We start from the raw sequence: 12,305 nt of genomic DNA on the forward strand, positions 1-12,305 counted from the left end.
GATTTAATGAAGAGTACTGGGCAGGGATAGAGCCAACACAATAGAAACATAACCCAGAGGTGGATAGTTCAGGTCCAGAAAGCAAATGTGCAGACCAAGACTTTGTTTCAATAAACCAATTGAGTCACAGTCACAGAGTACTTACTGGTTGGTTGAAACAAAATCTTGGTCTGGATTTTTACATTCTGGAAGTGAATTATGTATCTCTGGTGTAACCTATAGTCCTGGGTGGTACTCCACAAAGCAGTATTTCTTCATAAGCCAGATTATATAAAACAAATGCAAGGATTGTCCAATAGGAATGTCACTTACCTCTATTCCTATTGGACAGTTTTCCTGTTTGGCTTTATGTTATCCAGATAACTTGGAAGTCCTACTTTGTAGAATTCCCATGGACCTGATCATCCAAAAAATAATAAGAAAACATAAGAAAACAGATCAAAAGAATCCATCCATCCATCCATCCACTTATCCTAGCCGATGTCATGGACGGTCCTTGGGCCTGGATAGGAAGCCAAGCCAGTGCAGGACACATGACTAATTAGCCTAACTGCTTACCTTTGGATTTTGGAGGAGACCGAAGTCACCGAAAGGAATCAAGAGGAACACAGAGCAAACATGGAACTTACACAGAGACACAGAGCAGAGGTGGGATCCAAACCAGCAAACGCTGCAGGTTTGAAGCCACTGTGCCACCCCACCGATCACAAGCACATGGAAATTCTTGGTGTTGCAATGGTATCGTAGAGTTCGGAACTGAGGGGAGATAAATATCATAGAATACACCTTTATGTGATGTGTAGAGAAGGCGTACTGAACTAAAGAGTTCACCTGGTCAGCTAAGTCCTCCTCACCTAATAGCCAGAAGTCATACACCCGTCCCCCACACTACATCTGACATATTCACACAGCCTCAGAGACGCCCAAACACGCACACACACAGCCTCAGAGACGCCCAAACACGCACACACACAGCCTCAGAGACTCCCAAACACTCACACACAGTCTCAGAGACTCCCAAACACGCACACACAGCCTCAGAGACTCCCAAACACGCACACACAGCCTCAGAGACGCCCAAACACTCACACACAGCCTCAGAGACTCACAAACAGGCACACACAGCCTCAGAGACTCACAAACATGCACACACAGCCTCAGAGATGCCCAAACACTCACACACAGCCTCAGAGACTCCCAAACACGCACACAGCCTCAGAGACTCACAAACACTCACACACAGCCTCAGAGACTCCCAAACACGCACACAGCCTCAGAGACTCACAAACACGCACACAGCCTCAGAGACTCCCAAACACGCACACAGCCTCAGAGACTCCCAAACACGCACACAGCCTCAGAGACTCACAAACACTCACACACAGCCTCAGAGACTCCCAAACACGCATACAGCCTCAGAGACTCCCAAACACTCACACACAGCCTCAGAGACGCCCAAACACACACACACAGCCTCAGAGACTCACAAACACGCACACACAGCCTCAGAGACGCCCAAACACTCACACACAGCCTCAGAGACTCCCAAACACGCACACAGCCTCAGAGACGCCCAAACACACACACACAGCCTCAGAGACTCCCAAACACGCACACACAGCCTCAGAGACTCACAAACACTCACACACAGCCTCAGAGACTCCCAAACACGCACACAGCCTCAGAGACGCCCAAACACTCACACACAGCCTCAGAGACGCCCAAACACACACACACAGCCTCAGAGACTCCCAAACACGCACACACAGCCTCAGAGACGCCCAAACACTCACACACAGCCTCAGAGACGCCCAAACACTCACACACAGCCTCAGAGACTCCCAAACACTCACACACAGCCTCAGAGACTCCCAAACACTCACACACAGCCTCAGAGACTCACAAACACGCACACACAGCCTCAGAGACTCACAAACACACACAGCCTCAGAGACGCCCAAACACGCACACAGCCTCAGAGACGCCCAAACACGCACACACAGCCTCAGAGACTCACAAACATGCACACACACAGCTTAAGAGTCTCCCAAACACTCACACACAGCCTCAGAGACTCACAAACACGCACACACAGCCTCAGAGACTCACAAACACGCACACACAGCCTCAGAGACTCACAAACACACACAGCCTCAGAGACACCCAAACACGCACACAGCCTCAGAGACTCCCAAACACGCACACACGCACAGATGCATGCAGACACAAATCACAGATGCACACTTTGGTTCTCCAAAGGGTAGTGATCAGGCTTCCAGCTCCTCCAGGCCATGAACCACCTGTGCGCTTTTAATTCTCGCCTCCCCAGAGGCGGAGGCGGAGCCTAAGTCCCCGTCCAAAGCGATAAGCCGCACGGGTGTGACGGCCCGACTTGTCTTGCAGGTGCCACATCTGTTGTCCTACATTGTGTGGATTATCATAATTTTTTTAATCCCTCAGATACCAACCTAAACTCCCCCACCCCCCATCACACATCGCACAAACAAAAAACAGAGCAAAAAAAACACAGAATAACGTTGCTATTTTATTTTCAATCTTGACTTCTATAGAATGATACTTCCACGTAAACATAATAACGTATGTTAATGAATCCAAATGAATGCTACCCCATTTTCTATACAGAATTTCAATGCCATTGATATATAATAATGCTAAAGATATATAATTACAGGAAATGGTTCACATTTGTTATTGGTACTTCGTAGCTATTCCGGTAATTTTGTTTTGTTTGGTCATGTTTTGTCTATTTTTCTCAGGGTATTTTGTTAGGAAAAGAAAAACATCTTTTCTTTTATCGTAGCTAATGCATGTAAATGGACTCAGTTCCGGAAATAAGTATGTTTATTACATGTTATTATTTACGCAATACATTGTCATACAAGTTGTTCATTGGGCACCTATCAGAGGGCAGGATGGGTCTCAAATCCAATGCAGGGTACACACACTCAGGCAGACACAATAAGGACTAATCCGATATAGCAGGGTTATTCAACTCTGGTTTTCCAGCCTTCCTTTACCTGTCAGTCAGGTGTGAAGCCTCTGACCAATCAGAATCAGTAATTATTAAACAACTACCTGGGAGAACTGAAAACACGGCCTGGATTTGGAATCGAGGTCCAGAGTTGAAGACCCCGGCGATATAGCAATCCTCATTTCTTTGTAACATTCAAGAACTTTCAAGCAAGCCACGAACACACTGGGAGAATGTTTGAACTCTCCCGTCTTGATGGATTTGCAGGAGAAACACATAGATGCACATTTATTTTTGTTGTCTTTCATTAAAATAATTGCTTGGGGCCTGAAGAAACTGTCACACGTGTATTTTAGGGGAGGGAAAATATAAATGAAGTTTGCTTGGCCAACAGGTACATCACCCACGCGGTGTGGCAGAGACGCGTAACAGGAATTGACGTCATTTCCCCGGTGATCAAGGAACCAACAGGCACGTCCCCTTGTCATCCATTTCCATTTATTTTCTTCCAGTGTTTGTTTTGTCGCACCCTATTTGGTGACAGGACTGCAAGGTAATTAATAACCCAGCCTGCCTCCACACGACAAGGGCTGGAGAAATGAATAAAGGTGAAAAATTGGGTCCAGGATATTGAGAGATTGGAAAGGCTTACGCAACTGTCAACCCGGAGATATTGATATATTTCACTTAGGCTTGCGAGACGTGACCAGCGTTATTAGCAGGAGGGGAAGCACAAGGGGGCCATTCGCAAAGGGCGGCGGCTTGAAAGGGGGCAGCCATCTTGGCGGTAAGGCTTCTCTTTGTCAAGTCTGTTTCTGAAGGTGCGAAAAACAGACACTGTGTATATTCACGTCGCCCGATCCGATGATATAATAGGTTATTGAATTCCTTTGAAAAGTATCCTGAAAATACACCGACAGGTAGTCATTTGTATAAAAAGCATGTGCTTGCGTGTGGCTACAGAAAAGCTAGTCCGACACCGTTTGACGGACTTTGACATTGCAGCTTGTGTGAAATAAAGGCCCAATGGTATCCTGCTAGAAACGAAAAAAGGTAAATGTGCTTCCATTCCTGACCATTCTGAAGGCCTTAGCTATAATCATAATGTGTGGCAATTACCTCTTTTGAAAGACTTATTGCAGGACTTGCTCTGAGCTGGAGCCATGAGACTAGGGCGATGGGAGGAAGGAACAGGCCGTTTCTTTGATACAACAGCAGCGACGAGGAGGTGGTTCAAAATGAAGAGGCTAGAGTTTCAGCACTGAGGAGAAAAAAGAGGCATTGGGTCACAGAAAGGGCTCCAGCAGGGCGTTGGCTCGACCACGGGCTCTGGGTGTAGGTTCTGGGGCTAGGAGAAAAGAGTCAGATCGCAGCATAAGATGAAAGATTATAAAGCACAGTCATCTTTTCCACCTGGGCTCACAGCATTGCATGCGTCTTTCAGGTATACTTACAGAAATATCCAGATTCAAAGTTATGGAACCAATTTATCATCAAAACTAGTACTTCTCACCCATAGTAGACTAAAAAGCCAGGCTTCGGTCAAATACACATTCTTCAAAGCTCAACTTTTGCCCCCTATATTCACCCACCTACAGGAATATATCGCTAAGAAGACTATATTGTGCAGAATAGTACAATCAAACCGAAAGCACAATCAGGTCTTGGGTAAATTCCAGGCACACTCCAATCTCCCGCAGGGGAGGTTATCGTAGCATAAATAAATCAACATGAATAAATAATTCAAATCCATGTATAGATTTATCAAGTGGATAGAATTTACAAGCACACCAAAAGCACCTTAATCAGGAAAACCCAGAGCATCCACCAGCAAAGCAAATGCTGTAATTCTACCCAGTAAATTTCCCCGTCCATTGTACCTTCTGGAACATTTTTTGCATCTGAATGATGTGATGTGTTTATTTTAATAAAATCAGTGTTAAGGACCTCTCTAAAGGATGGTGTGACAACTTTTGCAAAGCTTCTTTCTGAACTGACTGGTGGGCAATTATAGACAAAAACTGGGGTGCCTCTGTGGTGGTGGGTTCTGATCCCAGAACTGGACCTGTGTGCGCATGCATGTGATTCATGTGCCCCGGTGGTTGGGTGCCGTTTTACAGCCTTATCATCAATTTCATTACCACGTCAACAATTGAAAAAGAAGTGAAATCTTAAACACCGACTCTGCCAAAGCAATTGACTCCTGCTGTTCATTTACCCGGTGTTACATTTAGCCATTTAATTCCAGGAAAAGAAAGGTCACCTTATCAGAAGGAGAATTTATGCGTTATCTGGCTCATACAAATGGGAGGAAGAACGAGTTCATCTAACTGCAGATTTTCCCCGTCAAAATAAACTCCTGTTACAATTTATTTTGTATTAATCAAGGAAAGCCAGCAATTACTTATCAGACGGCACACTTATTCATAACTGGTATCGGTTCTGGCTCTTCGGTGATCTTCTGTTAATAAAATGAAACAATGGCTGTCTGGGTGATGCTGTGATTTGTCGATATGGATATAATGACAGTCACACGGCTAATGCTAAATGAAAACGCAGCAGTTTTCCCTGAATGCAATGTAAGGTTAAATTTGTGCCTTGGAAAAATGGAAGTTGTCTTGTTCTTCGGAATATAGTCTGTACCGAAAGGGGGGTGTGGGGTGTGAGGGGTAGGGGTGGGGGTGGGGGGATGGTGAGCATTGCGGGGAAAGGTAGAGAGGTAAAGCGTGAGCTTGTGTATCATTCATAGGCAGGCACTGGTGCTGGAGGGTTAGGGTCAGATAAGTCTTGTTTTCATTCAAGCAAGGCTGCGCTAAGAGAACATCTCAAACTGTAATTAAAAGCCAAGTCAATTAAAGTCATAAAGCCCAGCTGAAGGGAATGACTTAATGACATGACATTACCACACGGTTAAGTACAGCGTCCTGCTTCGAACAATGGCTCGGCGTGTAATTATCATGGGTAGGGGGGCAAGTCGAAAGTGCATAAAACGTTATCATCGCAGCAACTGCATAATGAACAATGGCCAAGGACAGTATTAGCGAAATGCAAGCAGTTTCCTTCTCTAGCTAATTTATCTCAACTGGTGACTGAAAATGAGTAAAGAAAGGCCTATGAGGGCTGCCGGCGGCACTGCGGGTAAGGAATTGTGACCTGAAAATTCGTAGTTTAATTCCCAGAAGCCGTCCTGCAGTCATACCCTCGAGCCCCTAATTAACTCAAATCACTTCAGCAAGATTTGCTTTGGATAGAATAAGCTGTACGATAATAAATGGGGTGCGGTATCTCGAGGATAGCTAATGATTGCCCTTTTAATGGTTACAAATTCAACATCGTCTGGATGCGTGACAGACGGACTCAGATAAAGTTCATACAGGCTGTAATAATCAACAGGCTGCACTTAATCGACTCGAGTAAAGCCAGAGCCAATGGAAATGCGGTTTACACCTGTTTGCGGAATGCGCTTTGTCTGCAAATGGATCCTAATGAATGAGCCACGATGGGATCAATTTTACACAAAGATCAGAAACAGAAGATCGATTCACAGTCCCATCCCCCCCCCCCCCCCGCACTGATTAGTCAGATTACCCAGAGGACAGGAGCTGTAATGGGTCCAGGAAAATCAACTGAGATCTCAGGAAAGGGTTACAGCTAGATGATAATGTACAGCAGAAGCGGAAGACCTGTGACACTGACCGCCAGCTAATTACTCAGAGTGGGCTAATGACCTCAGAGCAGAGCCGCTTCCGAAGGCTCTCTTTTGGAACGCAGCCCTAATGCCTACAAAGATCCATGAGCATGAGAAACTCAATGCCAAGTTATGGCCAGTTATTCCGCCCTCCCATCTATGGAAACCCAAAGTGACCTCCATAAACCACCCCCACCCCCCATGCCTCAACATCCACTCTGTCATCACTGGCTGCTGTGAGCTAGAACATTCTCCAGGGCCTTGGTGGTCTCACAGAGGACTGCAGACTAATTGATCAAGCTCACAGACCACCGATGTTTTCCCATATTCAGCCCTGGGGCAGTACAAAACTTTTGCACTCATTGTTATGTGTTCATTCTACATATTACTTCTGACTGTTGTAAGTGCCTATTTAATTTCCGTAAAGGCATTTTCCATTGCATCCAGTTTACGGTGTTTCTTTAAACTCCATTTCAGCTTGGTTTTGGATGATTGACGTGCACACATATATAAACAACTTTGCGTGAACAAAATTATACACACCTGCCCAAAATTCAGCAAACACATTAACCAACAAACAATCAATCAAACAAACAAATAATTTGAAAAACAACAAAATATCTGAATCTGTTGTAGACTGAATTTCTAAAGATGATGTTTTTTAAAACTGTAATTATTGTACGACTTATAAGAGGTTGTTTATTAACCCTTATAAACTACAATTTCAGTCTTTGGAATCCATAATGGCCGCATTGTGACATTGTGTCTATCCTTCTCCCATCTTCCTCCATTTGCTTTGTCACTTGACAGGCATCAGTGTAAACCTTGGGAAGATCTCTGATTTCCATTCTTTACTCGTTTCTCCTTCCTCCCAAAGTGTGGCACAGCAACATCCCGCACTGGGAAATTCGCATCAAAGAGCATAGTTCACCCATGCGAGACCTGCTTGGCTGGCTGCCTTTAGCTGCTGGATGCAGAGAGAAAGCTAAAGAGCCCCCTGTATGGTCAGCTGTAGTGGCTGCGAAGAGGCCCCAGCCAATGCTGACAGTCAGACTGGTAGCCTAATTCAGCATGGCAACTATAATGGAACAAATCTAAAGCAGACACTAGACTGGCCTTACTCCACATTCGCCACATAAAACAAACAAGCTTCCATCTTCCTTATAAATGAATGCAATAAATAAGCATCTCAAGTCTACAACCTCAGCTGGGTGAAGGTATTTTCTTATTTCAAAATTCCATGCACTAAAGAAAAAAACGCCAGAATGTCTCAATCAAGAGGCCGTTGACACTTCCAACAAGATTTAAAACATCCACATGTCTCCCGGCAAAATAAAAAGACCTGTCGCTGTGCATTTTTAATAATGAGGTAACAACATTAATATCTCAATTAGTAAAGAGATCTTTTTTTTCCTTAAAAATGATTGTTTTGGTATTTTTGTATGATTTGCTGTCTTTGATAAGTATATGAGAGCTGGTGCTGCAGACATCAAGCATCACAGCAGATAATGCTATTTGTTTTCAATTGAATGTTTTCTGATTTTTTGTTTGCAATTCTGGCAATGTATTATTCTTCAGTGTATAATTTTTATTGTAGGTGACCTAGACATTTAATAATCAAAGTGAAATGAAAAATTAAAATAATCATTATGCCGGGTTGAGGTAGCTCATATTCAGCATACTGTAGCAACATAAGGAAGCGATGCACACACCAATCACTGGATGTTTTCAAAATAAAACCATATCGTCTTGAAAATATTGATATTTTCGCAATCAATTTTAAAGCGATTTGTGTGCTAACCTTTTTAACAATCAGCCATTCATAATTTCCTAATTGTAAGCTTTAGTGCAATTAGCATAAAGTACTGGGTATCTAGTACGAAGGGGGAGACAGTTGTGTTTTATTCAATCTTATTTGACGAGCTGAATACTTGTTCCTTTTGTGTTAATATTTTAACATTCACAAAGGTGTTTCACAGATGTTCAGCAAGGCAGCCGCTAATCCCTAGAAAGGTTACATATTAATAATCACAATTAAAATATGTCTGAAAAGTTAAACCAGCTCATTCAGGGCTATAAAACAACCTCATCTGAGACTGTAACAGCACCCCGGCTGAGGCCTAGAACTCAGTGGGAAGTTCATTCTTGACAAAATCTGCTTCTGTTCTGATGTTTTAGGTACTGGTGAACCATTTAGGGCTTTACATGGGAGGACACCTTCGTTCCTGCTGTTAGTTCAAACTGAAGAGGCCTCAGTTGAGAGGGAACAGCCAGTGCACTGTCTGGTCAAACCAGCACCTTGCATATCATTATAGGACACCTTCCATAATGTTCTTTAAATGTTTCTGAACAACAAATAAGACAACTTAGTTTTATATACTGCATAATGATTTTCACAAGAACTATAATGATTAATATTTGTGAAAATCATTATAATGAAACGATTTTCACAACAAATATTTAGTGATATGTAAAGTGTTAAGCTGTGTATATTCTGATTTATTTAAGTATATTATTTATGCATGCATTTTGGTGTTCATGCATGTCACCTAGTTAAACCTTTATTTCAGTTTCACATAAACATCACTTTCTAATTATTTTATGCATTGCAGGATCTGTCCATGTTTATTTCACCTGTTGGCAAAGTTAATGAAGTGAAATGTTTGCACACTTCTTGTATAGATTACCACCTGTGAGCTGCAGCCTTATCTGTGTTGACACTAAGAACTTCTGACTCACACTTAATCCACTTTTCACTCACTTTAAAGTGACACTTGAAATGCACAAGCCAATTCCTCGGGAACTGAGGGTGACTGCGTTCTGTGCTTTTACACTTAATGTGCTTGGAGCAGAGCTGAATTTTTGTCTTCTGTGTATTACAGTGATTAGAACTTCGACATTTATTTTCAGTAAGTGTGTGTCCTACAGGGCCGGGAGCTTCAGTGCCAGTCCTACAAAGATTGGCCATAAGACAGTGTGCAGAGAAGGCAGGATGTCAAATCAATTGCTGACTTAAACTAAAGGAGTTTTCAGACTCTATTGAACTTCATGTTTTTCATCTGTAGAGGGAAACTCCAGTCCCCAGTGACAACATGTGCAATACACAAATGAAAGAGACTGCAGACGTCCCCAGTCAGACAGCTTCTGGAGACTACAGACGAGTTATTTCTAAAGACAGGTTTTGGAGAGTCTAGATTCAGAACACTATAGAAGGACTCTAGCAAAAACACGCAGAAACTTCTAGAGTCATTGCAACTGATAGGATATGGAAAGTATAGTACATCTATTTCAAATGACAAGTTTTGCAGACTATATTTTAAATGCCTTAGATAAGGTCTGACTATAGGGCATCTCTTTTAGTCCCTGTTCTGGAGCCTGAAGTATCATCTCCTCCAACTGGTTCTCAAGGACACGTAATGGCTCTTTGAAACACACTCAAAAGCATTGTGCATCATTTAACAATTAAGTGGAATACGCATAAAGCAGTACAACAATGACTGTGAACAAATTTCATGGACGGAAGCTCAACACCATATGTTAATAAGTTTTAACCAGGATTTAGAGACGTCACAAGATTGCCGTTAGAAAAGAATATATTTCACTAATGTTGTCAGTTAGGACAACTTAGCCCGGAAGTGTAGCAATAAATTCTTTCGAACTTTTTTTGCGAGCTGAAAAGTTTACCCTTCTGATTTACGAAGCACTTAGACAGTGTGAGCCTGCCTTCTTTGGAATACTCAGAAATAAATCCAGACTGGAACTCTTCTGAAGAACTGGATGCACTGTGCTGAATGGAGCTATTTGTCTCTTCTTGCCTTTAACAGGTGTTGCAGTTTCCACTTTAAAAGCTGTGAAATGTTCATAAACACCCTGTGTAAATATTTAACAACAGAACAGAGAGATCCCAGCCATGTGATTCATTTAGTGTACAAATTAAAGGTGAGAGCTCAGTAAATCCATCCATGTTCCAACACCTTATCCTGATCAAGTTCACGTGGGGGGGTGGATCAGCTGACTGGGAAGGCTGGTACATTTTGGAGAGGATGCCAGTCCACCCAAAGGCACCTGCACAGAATTTTACACACTGTGGGCAAATAACATAACTGGATACATTTGGAGTGTATTTGGAGGGAAGTCATAAGGGATAGCATGTAAGTTTCATTTGCACTGCGAAGTCAAGTTCATTAAATGCTCATGCAACACAGAAGATATGGCTGCCTTTATGTTACCTTAAGTCAAGACACATATTTGGTTATTTATTGGAAAAGATACCCAGTATAAAAATAGAGAGATTCCTTCAGCAAACAATGAGGATAAGGCTGATAGGCTTCACGGTGAGTTGTGATCTGCCGTATTTATCCACGCTGTGTCTCAGATCAATGAAAGCATGAGCTCTGAAAAGCAAACAGAGGTCGTGGCCGCCGCCCCCCCCACCCCCCAAGAAGGTGCGGGAACCCTGCAGTGTGGCAAAGAAATTGCATGTGCTTTGTAGTTTTCCACTCAGGTTTTTTTTTGTTTGTGGTGCTGTGGGACTGAATACCCAAGATGAAACCAATTTTCCACCAATAGAGAAATGAGAACAGAATACTATAGCACAAAAAAAGTTTATCTAGCCTGTTGTTGATTACTTGAAAAAATATTACAAAGAAAAAAGTCTTGCAGTAAAGCATTACAGTGAAAAGAACTTCCATGCAGTCAAGGGCCTCCAGAAAGCAGGGGGATGCAAACGACTGGGTGAATAGCATTATTAAAAGACAAAAATGCGGATTTATTTGTTACCACACAACCTTTGTTGTCCAAGGAGGGAGAGAGAGAGGATTTGGTACCTTCACGCTTTGAAAATATAGTTTGAAAGAAAGATTAAAGAAGGGAAGAATTTCTAAGGGCACTAAGGCTCCATTTATAAAGTGCACCAACATATGTAGTACAGACGTCCATCAGAAGCACAGAGACAAAGAGATACTTTAAATGTCACAGTCTGCCTCTGTCTTTTAGTGCTGAAATTAATTTGGTCATTGTGGAAAGGCAGGTAGGGTTTTACCTACTGAATGCGTAATGGAATCTCTGTCAAAGCACAATGATATTATTATTCTCAACACTTTGCATATAGAAACACTTCCTTAGCCCTGGATTCAATTTTCCATCGGTTAGGAATGTTCATATTGGTGTCAAAACAGTTCACAGAAATACTTATAAAAACCACAGCAGATATAATACATGCAGTGAATAAGGTGAAGAGGCAGAAAAGGCCGCGGCTGTTTAAGAGCTTGCATGAGGGTTTGCTATATTAGTCTGTGTTAAGATACAGTCTGTTTGCCTTGAAATGCTATTTAAGAGTTTTGATTCCTGTTTGAACTAGCAGCTAACCACAGGGATGAAGATGGGAGCCGGACAGAATGGATAGATGAAAGAAGGGAGGACTGGAAGGGTGAAGTAGGTGTTAGATGGAAGAATGGGTGAGGTAGAAGTCAGAGGAGAGAAAAGCTTTCAACAGAAATATGGGGCATGAAAGCACTGCTTCTCAGTATATATATATATATATATAGACACACACACACACACACAAAATAAGAGAACAACTTTGGCCTGCTAGACAGTCCTGTAAAATAAGTACAGCTGTCACTG

This window comes from Paramormyrops kingsleyae, chromosome 2, assembly GCF_048594095.1.
Source record: "Paramormyrops kingsleyae isolate MSU_618 chromosome 2, PKINGS_0.4, whole genome shotgun sequence".
NCBI lineage: Eukaryota > Metazoa > Chordata > Actinopteri > Osteoglossiformes > Mormyridae > Paramormyrops > Paramormyrops kingsleyae.